Here is a 17,787-nt window from a genome sequence, read left to right as displayed (position 1 = left end):
TTTTTATTATACTTTGGTGCATATGACCAGAAAACTCGGATTTTACGTTTAGAATTCATAAATAGCAATCGGTGAGAGATTTTATACGTATAAAGCTAAAATAGTAAAAATGCACACGAGGAACGTGGTGTTGTATGAAAGTTGTCTTTAATATTGACTACTCTCTGATAACACTAAAAATCGACATCTTTCTAAGGATGGAAATTATATTAATTATAGCTAGACAGGTATATTAATCGTTAAACTTAATACATATAAAAGATGACGTGAAGCGGATGAAAACAGTTGTTTGCCGTAGCGGAAGCAGCTAATCTTGAGCTAGGTAGATAAAAATCTCAAAAGAATTATGGTGCCCAAGAACACAGATGGTTAATGTCATCATACTCGTAGTAATCACCTTGTGCTATATGTCATAAAGAACACTGATTGTTTTTCAGTCAGTCTTTGTAAATTCAACAAAAGACTAGGAAAGATTGCTAATTGGGTATTAATGAAGATGCATCTTACATCATTGTAAACAAAAGAATGTTAGCGTGATTAAAATTTGTCTATCACAAATTAGTTCAATGCTGAATCATAATTGATCCAAGTTTTTGTGCAATCGGCCTTGAGCGTTCGATCTATAGATAATGAACTGTGATAATTTGATAATCTGGGTAGGCAAAGTTAGTTACGAGTAATAAAACGTAAATGGTAAAATAGTTCGAGTTTGGCTTTGTGACAAAATGAGATACTTATTCTAACTTATTTCCGACAGCTTCAAGAAAGTTATTTTAGTTTCCAATTATCATTTAAATTGGATGTGTTGTGTTGTGTTTTGTTTTAAAAGTTGAAACTTTGACGATTATATTTTCAAGTTGCATTCAGTGTGTTGAATTGAAAGTGATAACTGAGCTGAACAACACCAGTGATCGGAGCCTGCAGTGTCTGGAGGCTCCCGGGTCCCGATGGCCGGTGCAGCCCGGCCGCGCTAGATCGATCCCGCTACAGCCCGGCGGGCTTCTCCGTAAGTGCACACCTCCAATGCATGCATATTCAACCGACGAAGGCAAATGAGGCAAAATCTCCGCACGATTCTATAGCGGAAACATTCTCGAGAGTACGGCGAGATAAGTAAATTGCCGCTTGCATTCAATATGAAAACGTTACATTCTAGGCTAAATACCTATTTTAGTTTGTGCGTCGTCATAATGACAAAAAAAGTATTTAAACCAAGAGAATATTATGTAAATAGTCCCGAACTCAAATTGTTAATTATACCTGTTGTATTTTTCATGGAGATCTGCCAAAGGTATTGTTTTTGTCTCTCTCTACTCAAAGGATACGGTTCTTTAAATTAATGACGCCCGTGTGTTTGGGAACATGAATAGCAGTAACCGCTCCGAAAATTCTTTCACGAAAATACCGCAATCATAAACCGGCATGGCCAGCGGCTAGTATTTATTTACATTACGCTATAGCTACGAATCGTGGAACTCGAGTTCATCCTAATTTCATGGGAATTTCTGTCCCGAGTATCACAAAAATTCCCGTGATATTGGGTCAATAACTATCAGGGAAAAATTATGAAATTCCCGAAAAATAAAAAATTACAAAATTTCGATAAAAAGGTAGCAAATTCCAATAAAAAGGTAGAAAATGTTTATTAAATTATGACTCTTTCATCTTTTTACAAAATGTTCAATCGACAATGTAATTGCTAAAAGGATTTTTTTAAGAGGTATGTAAGAGTTCCGTAGCCAAACTGGCGAAAACGTGACCCTTGTCCATCTATCCGTTCGTCCTTCGTACTTACTGTCTGCATGTCATAGCCAGTTTACTCAATAATTATAAGACATTTTAATAACTGTATTATGTGTATCACTACCTAGTTTTTAGACGCGACACTCCATTTATATCTTACCTTAATGTAAAAAAAAAACGTTTTTACATTGTTTCTAACAAACATTAAATTGATGAAACATGTTTAGAACGTTTTGCTCTGAAAATAAATAAATAATGTTTATGTGATACACCTGGAAAAGAAATCTAAGAAATGGAAAACCCTATTGACCCAACCGTAGAATGATAGGACGGTGAAACTAAGAATCATTTCTAGCTGAATGGGACAGTACATATCAATATAAAAGGTTGCAGGGTCAATAGAAGGATATTATGTTTACGCAAAGGATTCCTCTTCAAAATTATTTATTGAATCGATTGCTGCCCAACTCTTATTCACATAGCTATCTGTTACATATACTCGTTAAAATACTTATAATTTATTTAGCACATTTATTGTATAAATATGTCTACCTACTGATTATACTTCCGGGATAGGATGAATGTAAACCTAAAGTATTAATAAGTTAAAGTTTTAATTTATGGTAGTAGAAATAAAGGCTTTTTTATTTTATTTAAACCTTCCTTTAGTGTACATTTGACCAACCAAGAAGTTAGTATTTTTCTGTAATTCATTAATCATTCATCATGAAAAATTAAATTATCAGATTAACTCCTCGTTGAAGATAGTTAAATCGAGCCTTAACTGTACCTGCTTGCTATGGTAATAAATAGTAACAGAACATACTAATACTAAAGTAGACGATTCACCGCTTTTTAATTACTCATCGCTTTAAATAAGCAGCTAATTACATAGTAAATATATTACTGTGAATTGAATTCATCTAAAACGTTACACATCAAAATATAATCCAGTGAAACGTATTTGAACACGAGGAATTTTCGTAACCTTTTACTCAGCGTAAGGGAATTCTAGATAGGCAGAGCTCAGTAATATTTGTCCCTGGGTCAAGGATATGTAAAGTATATAAACTTACGAGCACACGATGGCCTTTGCCTCTGAGGATTGTTTTTCATTACGACACGAGTTATTTTCCTACTTACCAAGGACTCTTAACAAACGAACTTAAAGTTTTGAGCAATAACGCAGGTACCTTAATGAAATATAAAACCGTTTCACAAAACATAAGTACTTATAAGTCATAGCAAAAAGATAGCCAAGAAAACGTATAAATCATAAGTTGTAACTTTTCTGAAACGAAGAGTAGGTAGAGAACGACGAGTTTTTGTTGTAGGGCAGTTTTGCGAGTCATTCTCCTATCAAAACGGCTTCTCAGATAGATAAGTAGATAATTAGGTGTAAAAGTTATGATTTTTTTTGGTCCTACTGCTTTGCACAGACCTCCAGCAATATCATAGTTACCCATTGTAACATTACCTATAACATATAACATTGTGATAAAAATATATTAAAACGCGGCCAAGCGTAACCCCTGTCGTGTAGACTGATTCACCGAATCACCGCGCATAGCTGCGTTGTTGTGGTTTCACTATGTATAAGTATTATTTTATGGTTCATGCAAGATTTGCACACATCACGCAGGTTGATTTATGGAGATTATGGCCTTCGCTGTGGCTTTGTTCGCTTCATTCCGTCGAATTTGTACGCAATATTGTACGAAATACCCATCAATGTCAATTGTATTCTATGGTAATATAAATGTTGAGTCTTATTTAATTTTGAGTGTTCCGTACAAAAATTTGGTCACGGAACATTTATAGGATCACTTCGGTCTTCAAATGCAAATCGGTTAAATATGTTTTTCTCAGAGACCTTATGACGTATTTTTATGCATATACTCGTATAGGTACCTATCAATGTCAGCTTTCTGGAGGAAAATTCAAATTTATAAACGAAAGTAAGCAAATTTGATGTAATTTTAATAAGTATACATGTTTTTTTCTTATTTTCTTAAATTAAGAGATATGTAAGGGGGAGATATTTATTTTTAAATACCTATCGAATGGTTGATTGACCCACGCTTGATTGTGAAGCTTATACCACAGAATAAGTAATAGTATTATCCTTATACCTCTAGGAGCATCCGACCAGCCGAAAAAAGCGTAAATCTCCCGCAGTAAAAATACTAACTACGCAGGACACTTAAGCATAGTATTGAGTTGTGTACTCATATGTTCATGTCGTAACCACATCGGTAACCCCTTCTTTTACTCCTTTTCGGTATTTTCAGACAATACGGCGACCACCAAAATTAAATTATCGTTACCTAACTGGGTCAATTTTCAAATAGGCAGGCAAGTCCATAGGACTTAAGAGGCCGGTATCGATTTTAGTTGCAAAAATGTAAAATTGATAGATTTAGTCGATGAAATTGTGCACCTTTTGTTACGTAATAGAAATAACAAGTACTGGTATCTATTAACACGTCTTCTTATCTTGCATTTGTACAGATCATTTTTTTGAAAACTGACTCACTAAATTAGTAATGATTTTTTTTCTGATAGACGTTTAGGTAAACGCGCGTAAAGCACTGATTTAGTCGATCTTATTTGTAAATTTCGTAAAGTTTGGACTGCTAAAAATGGTAATTTTGTATTACACATATCCTGTACTCCAACTTGCATAGACTACATTTTTGTTATATGATATTGAACAAGAGTGAAAGATAGACGAAATCAATTTTCACCAGAAATTACTTCAAAACAAGTGAACGTTTTTCGTGAAAATCGACTTAATTTCAACGTAATTTTGATACTTAAAAAATCTACTCGTACAACATTTCCTGAAACTGTTCTTATACATCATTTTTTATAATTTATAACTATAATTTTTTGATTAATTTTTAAAAACTGCCCCTTCTCGTCATATATTGCCGGTGACGCACGCTCGGGACCTTATTATTAAAAGGCAAGATGAGAAGACGTGTTAATAGAAACCAATACTTGTTATTTAGATATTACGTAACAAAAGGAGTACAATTTCAACGACTAAATCTATCAATTTTACATTTTGGCTCTAAAATCGTTAACGGAGCCTTAAAGGCTAGATATGTATATATTTTTATTCAGTGTATTATAAACTTTAAAAACAATGTACAACTGTACCTTCAATATTATTTGTTTCTGACAAAATCGCATTTGAAGGTCCAAAAACGGCGAAATTTGTCGTTTTTCGCGTGTCCCAGTGGCGGCATTGCCCAATCTAAAAAATCATAACTTTAGATGTAGGCAACGTATTATGAATAGCTTTATATTTTTATAAAGAGCATTTTCTAGAGAATTTATTTAGTTATTTCGATAATTTAATGCGTTATTTAATAAAACGAGAGAAGCCTTTTTATCGTTGTCCCGCGCGGCACTTGTTTTGTTATGACTTAAAGATACCCCCCAAAATCTTCTTTGTCTATTGAATAACGATTAAATTAACTTTACGACGCAATAGTGCGGTTAGTTGGGCGTCTTTCAGCATTAAGTTTGCACGCGGAAACAGTTTTATTTATGTAATAATCTCTTTCGATATATTTTGGTACGACTACAATGACATTTGTATGGACGCTTCATATGTTGGTACACAGTCGAAATAAAAATGTGTATTTCATAATAATAGTTGCAAATATAGTGTTAAAATATATAGAAAAATAAATAAGTGAATCAGTTATATGGTGTAAGAAATTTCGCCAAAAAATATTATGGGCGACATTTGTATAGCGACATTTGTACGGCTATTTTGACCGTACAGATGTCGATTGTGGCATACAAATGTCGACATAGTGCCATACAAATGTCGAAAAGGCGTCATACAAATGTCGTCAGGGTCTTACAAATGCCACAAAATTAATAAATAGTGACGTAAACATTTTGATACTGCCATACAATGTCGAAAAAATGCCATATACATGTCTAAAGCGCCTTAAGAATTGCTAAATAGTGCCATACAAATGTCGATCTTCAGACATCCATATCTAGCAAACTATAAAAAGTAGAGTGGTGCCTCGTATAGTATATTTTTTGTTGTTAAGAATCCTTCCTAAATCGATGATTATAAATAAAAATTTCCAAAAATAAGAAATTGTCATACAAGTGTCGAAAAAACACCCTCTTCAAAAATTTACCCAACTAAAGGTTGGCCTAAAAATACTTTGATAATTTCGTTTACTGCGGTATATTTTTGATAATTTTAACAAACTTTTGCATTTGTATATCAAAGCTTAAGAATAGAATATTTTGAAGATTAATGTTTTGTTTTAATTAAATGATTGTACCTACTTCTAATTCTACATTATGATTTTACATAGGTACTTACCTGTACTAGAACTTAAAATCATTCTACTTTACAATGTATACTCAGATTTATTTAAAAATACTGGCCTTTACGCAAAATTGAAAGCAATACGAATTTAAGCATCGGTAATTTTTTTTACCTGGCTTAATAGAGAAAGAATAAGAAAAATATCTCTGTATACGTTGAAATAATTTAACAGTGACCGGACGGAAGATTAGGTATTTCGGGTTATCCATATTTTACCGAGAAAAGGAATAAAAAGATACCGCCTACGCAAAAAAGTTTAAAACAAAATCGTGAAAAAGCCCTTTATTTCAACGTTTATTTTTGGTGAAACTAGGTTAGGTAATCCAATATTTCAGTCCGACCATACTCCGCTCGCTGTTTTAATTAATAGGCAGGTATACTATACCTGAATTGAAATAAAATTCCTAAAGAGATTGTTAGTATGAAAAAACAACGTCATTATCGTCTAGACAATTCAATTCATACCAAAGGCACCTTACAAATGCGAATGAGTAACTAATTTGGGGTAAAACTTAAGATACTTACCTATTATCAAATCCATACCTTATGTACCTATGTATACACTTCTTATTTACCTTAACGTTATAATAATAGCTTTAGGCGCTTATTAATACACTCTTTTGCACTAACACTATGCAGTCTCCTAGGTATTCGGAGTTAAAGCTTTTGCCTAATACTTCCAATTAGCCCCAGGAGTCCTAGTCGACGGAACCTAATTTATTCCCGACCTATTCGTACAGCTGTATGCGAAATAATAGCTGTTTATGTAAAACATAGAAAATGTATAATTTTAGATTGTTTTTTCTACCTTTCTGTTATACGTTAACATGCACTGATTCGGATCCATTCTTACTGTAAAATAGCTTAACAGTACCTACTGAGAGTACTGAGCATTAAATAAAAAATAATAAATACATATATACGAGTATATATTAGAGGACATCTTATACAGATCAACCTAGCCCCAGACTAAGCAAAGCTCGTACTATGGGTGCTAGGCGACGATATACGTACTTATATAGATAAATACATACTCATATACATACTTATGTAGACAACACCAATGACTGAGGAACAAATATTTGTGTTCATCACACAAATAAATGCCCTTACCGGGATTTGAACCCAGGACAATCAGCCGATCAGGGGCAGGGTCGCTACCCATTGCCGGCCAGACCGGTCGTTAAAAAATTTAAAAAATAATATTTATAGAATTCAATCTCAATTAAAAACCAACACTCAGAATCATGAGCTCTTTGATCCTAATAGGAGAATTTGCATACATTTTTCGATCATTCCATTCCGAAACCGCCATACAATGTCTATGAAAAAATGGTAACGGAATGGGAAAAAAACCTTGGGACACTTTTTTTCTCCTATTAGGATAGAAAGAGCTCGTGATTCTGAGTAGAAATAACATATAAATTCACAAATAAAAAAAAAGTGTAGGGGACAACTTTAAATAAAATGGCCCATAAAAATAATAAAACTGTACAAAAAGAGATGGTTAAGAATATCTAACTACGACTCTTTTCAAGTGTGCTTCGTGTGTTAGTTCAAGTTAACATTGACAACATTACTCATATAAACTTATCTTATTTAGGGAAAACAAAGGACGAATGTGTTTTTGGTTTCTGCACCTTCTTTTCACACTGTCGATACTTCCGTGTCGGACGGACATAAAAGAGCTAATTTTCCTTGTTCTATGATAATACCTTACACTTATACGGAATTGTCAAAGAGTATTGTCAGTTACCTAAGATAGACGTATTGATTTACTTAGTTTAGGTATTGATGTAAAATTTGTAAGAGCCAGTTACAATTTTGCTGAAAAGACCTTATATTTTATGTTTACTTTTCTAAACCATGAATGTACATTTATATTTTTTAAACTATTTAAGCGTATTATGATTGTTTAAATAAATTAATTTGTATTTTAGGTATTTCATAAAGCAATAGCAAGTAATAAAAACAAAAAATTATAAACTAAAATTAAAAACTACAACTAACTACAACAACTAAAATTATATATAAAAAACTGGCTGCAGCTCAGTGCCGGGCAGGGTGCCAAGATTGTTTGATTGTTGAAATTTTTCGATATTTATCAAATAAATTTTATCTTATCTTATCTTATTCAATGACGCAGGTAGGTAAAACGCAGATTTGTATATGTACTTATTGTTTAAAAGCTGAAAAAACTTAAGTCTTCCAAAATTATACACAGTCGTCATTAAATAAATAAACGGATCTGAGACTTGTACTGTAACAATCATGAAATATCGGCCCATTGAATTTTCTATTTCCGCTATCCAACCCAAAGAGCTTCTGAAACGTCTACAGGTCACTCGAAAATGTTAACCTATATTGTTCATTTCCGTAAGAAATCGTCAGCTTGTATCAAAAGAATGTGGGATACCGCCGACGGCGACGACCTTTACAATAATAAAAACATTCGAAATGGGACCCGGAAATTTATATAACAGAAAAATGATGAAATGAATTTAGGGTCGATTTTGACAATTGACAAGTCATATTGTCATAAAACCCATGAACTCAACCATACGCTCTCGGAAAAGTACGTACATATGCTAATTCAGTAATAAATGTAAGTACCTAGAGAGAATTGAGGTGATGGGTTCTGATTATTTTATAGACGCCTAGAGGCCAATTCGGACTTACATCATTTTGTAAACATCCCTTCAATTAATGATCGTTATCAACGTGCTGTATTGGTAGCAAAGTATGATTGACAAAAAACAAATTACGCAAGTATTTTAAACATTATATATTTCACAAATTATGAGATTTATATGCATATTTATAATCACTTATCCAAATTATAGGTACTGAATAAACGACTAAAATTTGCTCAACATATATAGCTGTCAGTTGTTCATGTCGATAGGAAAAAAATCCATTTTAAATAGCTAAATGACCTTTCCACGTTACCAGAAGTCACAGGAAGGTTAATTTAAGTCTCTAAAATATTGCACGCAACTATAGTTTTATTTTTATGACATTTAATGTCATTTGACGTACATTGTTTTAAAAATATATTAGGGCGGAAAAGGTTTTGTACCGTAAAGTGTACATAAATCTAGAGGTGTAATCTTCTTTCTGCCAACCATACCCTTTGCTACGAAAGCTGCACGTCGATAACGATCACTAGGTATTAATAATCCGTATCATACTATGACCGTAGTAGGAACGTATCAGGCACGGAATGTAACGCGATACAGACTACTATGCCCACTACAACGTATCCACACACGTTTATTGCCCATAGTATCAGCGTAACATCCCCATAGCATCCGCCTATAATCCCCGTAGCATCCGCGTTTCATCCCCTTAGTACCCGGGTTTTATTCGCGAGAGCCAGACTCGTCAGAAAGAGCGAGCGAATAGTTATCATACTGACAAGAGCGAGCAACAGATACGGCACCGCGTTTATAACGGGCTTAAAACGGTCACCATACGCGGTCATAACCCGTATGCTCACCGTTCCGCCGCCTGCACGCACCGTTCCGTGCCGTGCACGGAGCGTTTCGGCACCGGCAAAATATCCTCGCCGACATTTTTTGACGGTCCGTGCATGGCACGCTACGGGTATGGTCAGAGACCTTAAACGTTTGCGGGTGATAGGTGGTGGTAGAGCTAACAAATGTAAAAAGATCACCTGATATTAAAAAGCTCAACATTACCTAATTATTCGCTTGAAATCACTATGACTAGGAATCCTACGGGATTCGTTCGGGACTACTTTTTAAATTAGTTTGTAAACATTGATGCTCAATTTCAACCACTTTTTATTGCAGCCAAAAAAGTGCTGGCAATTACCGAGGAGTGAGTCAGTAGCAGTGCGCCATTGTTTTCCGGTTCCTGGCAACTTGCCCGCTGCGTACCCATCGATATCGATATTAATTAGAAGTAATTAATAGAACTCAAACTGAACCTGTCCGGTTAATTGCAACTTTATAATTCTAAGGCCCAAGATACACTTGTAAGTTTTACTTAGGTACGTAAGTAGGGACACAGCTATACTACAGAATTAGAGATGAATATCGTTATCTCATTCTAACAAATAGATTTGTCCCTACTTACGTATGTAAAACTTACAAGTGTATCTCGGGCCTAAAGCTACTTGGACAGTTGACTGCTTCACTGTTGTTTCTTCTTCTGTTGTGTCTTTGTACCTAAACTAAGTAAAATTGATACCATTGCTATAGGGTGTCAACTTATTTTTGTAACATTTTTGACACTGCCGCCGTTAGTTTAATTCGGAAACTAATAGGGTGACTGCTATAATTATTGGCCACTACATATTAGTAATTGGCCACTCTTAACAAATCAGAAAGAAACAAACCAATATAAATCTTATGGCCAATTACTATGTAGTGGCCAACAAGTTCTATAACAGTCACCCTAGCAAACGGAACCGACGGACATACATAGATTCACATTACAGGGATGTGCGAGTTTTACTTTATCATTTTTATATTCCGTAAAAACTGCCTTTAGCTGAATAAAAAACGGATAATACACAAAACCACTCGTTATATGGATTTTCGCATTGGGAGTTAAAAATAAAGAACCTATTTTTGAATGTGAAGTTAAATTGAGGACTAATCCGATAATAAAGTCCATTTCTGTTCAAGTCTAGCCACCCTGTACACACTCTTGCATGCAAGTTATAGCTCCCTCCGCCTTCGTAGTTAACTACAAGTCATCAGTTGAACAATTGTACGCAATATTCAGCGGCACGGATCTGCTCTGACGTAACGCCTGATTAATCTCCACATAAATTAAACGCAACCTCGGTCCCATTTGTTGATTTGACCGTTTTCTTTAAAGTTAAAAGTAGGTTTAGCAATACAAAGTGTTTTCCAACGTCTAAATTTATACGAATTGATTTCAGTCCCTACCTAATCGCAAGAAAATGCCGCTTATAGGTAGGTAGGTAGATACATTTATATGAAACAGGCTTTCAAAATGTTAAAACAATACTTATTGATAATACGGAAGCTGTCGCGTTTTGGAATAAATGATTATGATTATAGATTCGAGTTATTAAAGTCGGAATAAAGTAAGAATTTATTTTGGACAGTTATCTATATATATAAACGTGAAAGACCTGACTGACCGCAGCCCAAACCGCTGGGACTAGAAAGTCCAAAATTGGTAAGTAGGTTCCTTATAAGGTCTAGGGGTCCACTAAGAAAGGATTTTTCAAAATTCATCCCCTAAATTTAAAAAAACTCTCTTGCGCGTGCGAAGCTGCGGGCAAAAGCTAGTAAAGTGCTAATTTTAAAAGACTTTCGTAATAAACTTCGAAGTAATAAACTTCCAGGAGCGAAACAGAAGTTAGGTTAGGTTTTGAAATTATTAAAACAGTGAATGAGTTAACTGAGAAAATGTAACGAGTAGGGGCCCGATTCGGATTTTGTAACAGACATCTATTAGACATCGCCAAGATACGATAACGATATGTTTAAGATCTAACCTGTCAAATTTGACATTTCCGCGATTCTGAAGATACTCTTGAACGATTTCCACAAGATATTACTTAGAGATCTAATTCACATCTAATAGATATCTAACACGATCTATCGTAAAAGGGACATTGGTTGCCCGAATTGCGCTGCAAAAGAGAACTAGTTGAAATCTAAACTATAACGTATCTAGTACGTGTCGTCTCTTGTGAATATCTTGAAGTTCGAATACGGCAGTAAATATCTTTACATTGTAAATTTATCTGAGACGATAGATTACACGTTACAAAGATGGGAATATATGTATAAGGCAAAAAAATACTACACATCATCAACTTCATCTCATCACTAGGTAATGAAACTTTGAGCATGTACGAACTCTATATTGCATTTTGAAAACTTTCCTGAAATGCGGCAAGCAGGTCGAAGTTGCAGTTTTTGCAATATTGGAAAAGTTCCATAATATAATGTTCGGAAGAACATTTGGAGCATGATGACATTTTAGTGGAAAATTGCTACCGTGGCGTCGATAGCTTTGCCCGATTTTAAATGTGGCCGTTTTTCAGCTGAAGCAATGGAATAAATATTACATTGTATATTATTTAGTAGTAGCAATGACTTTATTGTATACAACAGATTTACATAAAATGTACAAAGGCGAACTTATCCTTATAAGGGATCTTTGACCATACTTGTTTCGTGTTTGTGATAAAAATTTAACATTAAGCGCATTACCTCAAAAACTTGACAATTAGATAGAAAACCAACGGACAACTTGAAGGGAGAAAGTAATTAGCGAGTTTCTTTCCTCACAGGCGAATGTTTGCTCTTAAAAAAGTTTTAGACGAGGACGTTTCTCAGGGATCAAGGGCTATCAGCGAATAATATATTTTTAATACACACGATATCTTCTCGTTCGTTTCTTGCGTGAGAGAATAGTATATAGCAGTCACTTGCTCACTCCGGTCGCACAGATGTTAGCTGTCCAACTTTAGGAGGCCTGAAAACTTGGAACAACCAAATTGCCCACACACTTTACAAAGTCCAATCCAAAACTTTCAAGAGTTTCAAATACCAATATTTTCTTATTATACTTCATTTTTATTAGCATTACATGGCATAACAAAGAACTCCAGAAAGAAATACAGAAGTAGGTAAGCATATTTTTTTTTTCAGGCACTTTATGCAGTACAATCCACATTATGTTTCCACAAAAACCGCAATTAATGCTTCGAAGTATTTAGGTATTGTGCTTTTATTCTAATAGAGAGTATTACTGCAATGTTTTGTCGCCAGAGTGCAGCACTAGTGACTTAAGTATACCATAGAGTAACTTATACATACTGTAGGTACCTTAAACTGTTTTTTGACAAGTTTTCACAGACAATCAAATATGACATTGATACATCAAGGCAGTTTGTTTACAAAGGGCCTACCGGGAAACGCGAAATAAAAACTCAGCTATCTGCCTCTTTATCGCTCGAATATGGAAGAGTGACAGAGAGGTTAGATAACAAAATTTAGACTCTATTTTTTGCGGTAGACCCTTAGATTGTGACTTACTGTGGGAGTGGCGCCGCCTACGCAGAGTTTCGCGTAATATTCCCTATTAGTAAAAAAACGAAGTTTGTAAGTATAGTTTGTCAAAGGACTGTCTCATTTCAAACATAGACAGAGATAATCATACTATCTTTGTCTTACACTAGTACTAGCACCCAAAAGAAAAGGATGACTATAGTTTTTTTTGTTCCTATTTGCTGACAAATTGGTTTGACCAATTATATGTAATAAGTAATTAGGTATGATGAACTTTGTAGGTATGACCAAGGAGATCTGGCTAATCTGGCTTTAAAGCTATTTGTAATTTTTAAGACATAAAGGTGTACTATTAATGAATGTAGGAGTTTGACCTAATTAACAAGGTTAGGTCACGTCCGGGAACCGCCAGCGTATACGCACGTTTCCAGCCAGTCGGTTTATGTTACCCAATGACGTCATAACACATCACAAATCAATAAATACTACGTCGTTCTAATCAATTTCCTGTCTATGAATAGGTCTGTAATTTATCTGGATTGTGTCTCTCTGTCCCTCGAATTATATTAGAAGAGCGATAGAGATGTGTAGGTAGATAGACGATCTATGAATTTCAATGTTCGCGGACCCCAGATTAGCACGTAATCGGCAGTCCACAATTTTCAGCGTCAAGAATGTAATCCCAAGTGTGATATTAATATGTAAATTCCATTTGACGCTACGCCATTCAATAATAGTAGTGAGTGCAAGCGGGTCGAACGAAATTATATATAAACATAAGAGGACAGTATTGTATTAGATTAGGTTATTTCCTCCCTCATGGTACCTAAACTTTTTTTATCATTACCGCAATTAAGAGCAAGTTATTTATTTTTTACATGGGTATTTAGCAAAAACTAGTTTCTGCAAAATAAAGGCGTTGCAGAAAACTACTTACTTATTAGGTTGTCTTAACTAGTGACAATCGCATTTGACGAAACGCTTTGTGTCTATCACTCTTCCATATTAGTGCGACAGTGACAGTTGTGTTTCGTTCGTTACCTACGGAGCGTAAACGATTGGCATATTGGCTACGCACCCTGACGTGATACGGAAGACAGGTTTTTTTCATTTTAACTAGGAAATCGCGTTTCCTCTTAAAACTGGTTTTCACGGTCACATTTATTATAGAGAATCTTAATGTACAAGAGGCGTAAGTAGATGCATAGGTACTACATACTCAAAATTCAGTTTTCTTAAAAACCATAAAACACAACGTATAAATCGTTATCAAATATAATGTAATGTGATGTGAAACCCTTGACATGACAGCTGGCGTATCCAGCGCTACGAGCTACAAACCGTCGTTCGCATGCACCGTTCCCGTTTATTTAAAAACGAAACGTAATGATTTCCGATCGCTGTAAATTGTACTGTAGGTAAACCAAGTCGATTACGTGTTAACAGATGTTACTTGTTCCACATTTTTAATGCCTAGTCTCTTGTGTTTAACCCAACGACGTTGTGATAACAAAGGGTTACGTTGGGCCTAATTTTGTTTCGGGTCATTACCAGCCTAACAGCAATTTGGGTGATCGCATTAATGTTGAAATTTCGTGGCGGCGCTCTTTGAGTTCGACATTGGCTTTGTGATTTGTAATGTTAAGTATTTTTGTAACTTGAAAATTAATTTTAGTAGGTTCATTGCCAAGTGCTAATTAATAACATCCGTTAAGGTGCATTAGTAACATCCGTTGCCAGGTTATAGAGGGTGGTCCAAACCTTGACGTCCAAAAATTTTTTTTTGATTCCTCTAGTCGTGGGCTATCAGAATATACCCCATGTATATTAGCCGATTTTTTGTAGTTTTCGAGTTATGAATTTTTGAAGTTTTTTTTTTTGGTTAAAATTTTGGGGGTGAAGTAATTTACTCATAAAAAAAAACTATTAGAGTTTTTTTTAATGTTTCTTTTTGTAACATACTCCTTAATAAATGACGTAATTATTAAAAAAAAAAAATCAGCATCTTCACGTTGATACAAGCTGTAAAAAAACATGACAGTAATATTTTTTTTACGCTCAGACATGTCAAGCTTAGATTTTGCGCTTAAATAAAAAAAATACACGCTGTTACAAGGACTTCTGCTGATTTTAAAAACTGATAGACCCTAAGTGTTTTACCAAAAGGTAAAAAAAAGTGATAATAATGTTTAAGCTTACCCAAATGATGATTCGCTTATCGCATGTCACAACATTGACTCATCGTGATCATTTCTGTGTTTTATTAAAGTTAGGAATAATAAAACCGTTTTTTTTGTGAATCACTAATTTGGGAATTTCGACCTCAGTTCCTTTGAGTGCCGATTCTGTCAAATTTCGACTATTAAGTGTCACTTTTTAGGGTTCCGTACCCAAAGGGTAAAAACGGGACCCTATTACTAAGACTCCGCTGTCCGTCCGTCCGTCCGTCCGTCCGTCTGTCACCAGGCTGTATCTCACGAACCGTGATAGCTAGACAGTTGAAATTTTCACAAATTATGTATTTCTGTTGACGCTATAATAACAAATACTAAAAACAGAATAAAATAAAGATTTAAGTGGGGCTCCCATACAACAAACGTGATTTTTGACCGAAGTTAAGCAACGTCGGGCGGGGTCAGTACTTGGATGGGTGACCGTTTTTTTGCTTGTTTTGCTCTATTTTTTGTTGATGGTGCGGAACCGGCCGGTTTTTTTTACCTTTTTGTAAAACACTTAGGGTCTATCAGTTTTTAAAATCAGCAGAATTCCTTGTAACAGCTTGTATTTTTTTTATTTAAGCGCAAAATCTAAGCTTGACATGTCTGAGCGTAAAAAAAATATTTCTTATATGTTTTTTTCACAGCTTGTATCAACGTGAAGACGCTGATTTTTTTAAATAATTACGTCATTTATTAAGGAGTATGTTACAAAAAGAAACATTAAAAAAAACTCTAATAGTTTTTTTTATGAGTAAATTACTTCACCCCCAAAATTATAACCAAAAAAAAACTTCAAAAATGCATAACTCGAAAACTACAAAAAATCGGCTAATATACATGGGGTATATTCTGATAGCCCACAACTAGAGGAATCTAAAAAAAATTTTTGGGCGTCAAGGTTTGGACCACCCTGTATTATTTATAAGCCATCATCGGACAGTATTGAAATAAAATATTAAATTGACATAAAAAAATTCAGTAGTAACAAATAAATGTTATGAGAAAATCAAATGAGCTTAAGAATAAGTCGACCGACTAGGGGCGAAATCTAATCTAAAAAGTTAAAGGGCTAATCATAGGTTAGTTTAACCGGTACTTATTTGTCTCCCACATAGTGCTTTTTTTTGCAAAGCGGCTACTAGAAAGGACATAGATAGACAAGAGATAGACCCGCCCGGGTCACCTTACGACATTTTTACATCACTTTTTGTTACAGCATTTTATGTATGCTAATAAAAGAGTTATTGTTCTTCAAAATAAGTGTTGTTGTACCAAAGGAAGGAGAAAATGTTATCTTAGATGTTTCCTTGTCCGTTGAAAATATATTTTTTGGATTCATTCAGGCATAAGTATATACCTATCTATAAAGATAATTGAATATTGAAGGTAATTGAATACATTTCGCGTTAGATCCGTCTACAAATGTGTTCAAAACGCGAAAGTTTTAAATATTATACCTATAAAGAGTTTATAGTAGTGTATTAAGCTGAATTTACGAGGAGCCTAAATTGATTCTGTAAGAGTAATTGGTTGATTTTAACTTGTTACCAACTTGTATTTTGTTTATTGGCAATTAATCTCTCTAATCTAATTAATCTAATTAATTAATTAATTTATTATCTCGTTTATAAACTTTGAGCACAGCATTGTAGTGTAGGTATATAAGATACCGTTCCAAACATTGCCTGGCTTGAAACAGTAAAAGACCACAAGCTTTTCTTCAAAAATGGAAAAACGGCACTTAATTTTTGGTCTTTATGCCATTTCAACAGCTTCAGCAGCCAAAGAAAAGAAGGTCATTTACTTAAATAAAAGGGCCCCTTCGCGCCTCTTTTGGCGAGTTTCTTGTGTCCAATTAGAATGACATAAAATAGCACCCATTTAATAAAGTGTCCCTTGAATCTGTTAAATAAGAAAGATGGTGAAATTGGCCGGTTTTTGTTTTCTTTAATAAAGTTTTCCACGAATCATAGCAAAATTTCCGCGCGGTCGGATGATTTAGGTGTTTTCTTGAAGGTACTTGTTGGTTCGGAAAGCATGGCAAATATTTCGAAGCCAAATTGCTTACTTCCCGCTAAAATGTCATCTATTATCCAAAAATAACAGGACGGCTCGTTGTTATCTTGAGTTCATGATAAATTAAGTTCCAATTTATTAAATTCGAAAACGACGATAATTTCTCTCGCGTTCTTTTGTTTTACTCATTTTCGTCTTAAATAAACGTTAAGCAACTTAGATAACAGATGCCTCAATAAACAGTGAGGACTTTCATTAAAATATCGCTTTCGGTGGGTGAAGTAGGCCTTGATTCAGATTTAATATTGAACATTTAGAATAGCCTGCGAAAAGGTGTGGTGGGCCTCATTGTTAACTCGGTAGGCCACTCGTCCCAGCCGTTCCATCGATTCCTACTTTACGACCGTCATCGAAA

The 17,787-nt window shown here is 34.5% G+C and overlaps 1 protein-coding gene across 1 annotated transcript in view; it reads left to right on the top strand.

Moving 5' to 3' along the window:
- Window positions 1-866: 866 nt before the first annotated feature.
- Window positions 867-17,787, top strand: part of LOC134648931 (potassium voltage-gated channel subfamily H member 8) — a 122,914-nt gene continuing 105,993 nt past the window's right edge. The window contains exon 1 of the mRNA XM_063503556.1: window positions 867-1,006. The gene's annotated coding sequence lies outside the window, so the exon portion shown is untranslated. The remainder of the gene's footprint in view (window positions 1,007-17,787) is intronic.

This window comes from Cydia amplana, chromosome 6 (assembly GCF_948474715.1).
Source record: "Cydia amplana chromosome 6, ilCydAmpl1.1, whole genome shotgun sequence".
NCBI lineage: Eukaryota > Metazoa > Arthropoda > Insecta > Lepidoptera > Tortricidae > Cydia > Cydia amplana.
This window is presented reverse-complemented; position numbering and strand designations above follow the sequence as displayed.